Below are 2,360 nucleotides of genomic sequence, written 5' to 3'. Positions count from 1 at the left end.
CAAAATACTGTACATACACTTTTTTAGATGCACAGAGTGAAAAGGTTGTGGACTTCAAGGTAATAAGCTGCACCCAAGTTTCGAGCTCTAATACCATGGAAATCAAAGGTTTTAAAGATGCTCTCAAAACCATAGAAGAAAATGGAGTGAAGGTCTCAACCATCTCTACTGACAGACATCCACAAATCGTCAAAGAAATGAGGGTCAGTAATCCAGAAAAACACCATGAATTTGACCCTTGGCATGTGGCAAAAGGAGTGTCCAAAAAATTGGCAACTGAAGCTAAGAGAAGGGAATGTGAAGGCCTGGGACAGTGGATTCCATCCATTATAAATCATTTCTGGTGGAGTGCACAAACCTGTGAGGGTAATGCCGAAGTGTTGAAAGAGAAGTGGATATCTGTAATACACCATGTTACCAACCGACACGACTGGCCAGGGAACAGGCACTATCACCAATGTGCTCATGAGCCCCTTGATGAGACGAACCAGAGAAGAAAGCTTTGGTTAAAGCCAGGATCTGAAGCCCACAACGCACTTGTGAAGGTTGTGAAACACAAGCGGCTTTTGAAAGACCTGGATCATCTGACAAAGTGCATCCACACAACAAAACTAGAGGTATGATCAAATACAGACATATTTAATAAATTTGCCATTCATTATGATGTGACTCACATATTTTAATAGTTTAATTTCAAATTCAAATTTGTTTCAGGTGTATCACTCCATGTACCTGAAATACCTCCCAAAGAGAACACATTTTGGATATGATGTGATGATCCATGCCTCCATGCTTGCTGCTCTGGATCATAACAACAATGTGAACAGGGAACAGGTGTGTGAACTGTAATAAATCCTATCATTTGCAAGCACTATGGCTGCGTTTACACTTGGCATTAACATGCGATCACCGTGATCCGATCATTAGCCAATCAGGACACGGTGCGTTTACATTTGATCATATAAAGTAGCCTCTGTATCTGGATAACGATCGGATTTCTGTTTCCTGACTAATATTTAAAGGGATACTCCACCGTTTTTTCATATTAAACTGTTATTCCCTTAACTAAGACGAGTCGATACATACCTCTCTCATCTCAGTGTGTGCACTTAATCGCTCTAGCGCGCGCCGAAACTTTGATAGCACTTAGCTTACCCCAGTATATTCAGTGGTATCTAACAGCAATGAATTTAGAAGTGACCAAACACATCAACGTTTTTCCTATTTAAAAACAGTTACACGAGTAGTTATACGATCAAGTATGGTGACACAAAATAAAACGCGACACTTTTCTAAGCGGGTTAAAAAGGATAACTATAATGTATGGTGGAATAGCACTTTTGCGAGTACTTCAACTCGGCGCAGTAAAAAGTCACGCCTGATCCTCTTCCTCTCACTTCAGGATCAGGCATGACTTTTTACTGCGCAGAGTCGAAGTACTCCCAAAAGTGCTATTCCACCATACATTATAGTTATCCTTTTGTTTTTAAATAGGAAATACGTTGATGTGTTTGGTCACTTCTAAATTCATTGCTGTTAGATTCCATTGAATATACTGGGCTAAGCTAAGTGCTATCAAAGTGTCGGCGTGCACCTGAGCGATTAAGGGAATAACATAGTTTAATATGAAAAAACGGTGGAGTATCCCTTTAAATATTAGTCAGGAAACAGAAATCCGATCGTTATCCAGATACAGAGGCTACTTTATATGATCAAATGTAAACGCACTGTGTCCTGATTGGCTAATGATCGGATCACGGTGATCGCATGTTAATGCCAAGTGTAAACGCAGCCATAGTGACACTGGATATTGCACATCAAACTGTTCCTATCACCTTGTATCTATTTTCCATTTTTCTGTTTTTGAACAGGCTGTTTTTCAAGATGGGGAGAGTGTTGGAGAACCCAAGTTCAAAATCGCATGGAGCAAAGTCCACAAGGCATTCAGAGCAAGACCAGTGCGTGTTGAAAAGGACTATAGCTACATGACAGCTATGATTGCAGATGTTCTCTCCTCTGTGTTAGATTCAAAACAAGTCATGGGCATGAGAGTTAATCCAACACACGTCATGGCTCCACAAGACAGACTATCCAGATCACAGATCATTTTTCAAACACAGCAGTTTTCACGTTTCAAGTAGCTGCATCATTACGAACACATGACGTACACACCAGCATAGTTCAAATGTACAATATCTTTAATTTTGTATTCTAGTCAAGCACATGTAGTACTTCAAACAAACATTTAATATTGGAGTACATGCAACATTTATATTTAAACCATAAACATTTGGTATGATACCCTATTTTGTTGCAAGCAAGCATAGCCAAATGTCAACTATCCAGCTAAATGTTATTAA

At 39.5% G+C, this 2,360-nt stretch overlaps 1 long non-coding RNA gene across 1 annotated transcript; it reads left to right on the top strand.

Moving 5' to 3' along the window:
- Nucleotides 1-236: 236 nt before the first annotated feature.
- LOC307161777 lies at nt 237-1,950 on the top strand. The gene is made up of 3 exons (XR_013821804.1): nt 237-617; nt 715-834; nt 1,872-1,950. It is a non-coding gene; the product is annotated as an uncharacterized lncRNA (long non-coding RNA).
- The last annotated feature ends 410 nt before the right edge of the window (nt 1,951-2,360 follow it).

This window comes from Squalius cephalus (assembly GCF_949319135.1).
Source record: "Squalius cephalus genome assembly, chromosome: 7".
In the NCBI taxonomy this organism is placed as follows: Eukaryota; Metazoa; Chordata; class Actinopteri; order Cypriniformes; family Leuciscidae; genus Squalius; species Squalius cephalus.
This window is presented reverse-complemented; position numbering and strand designations above follow the sequence as displayed.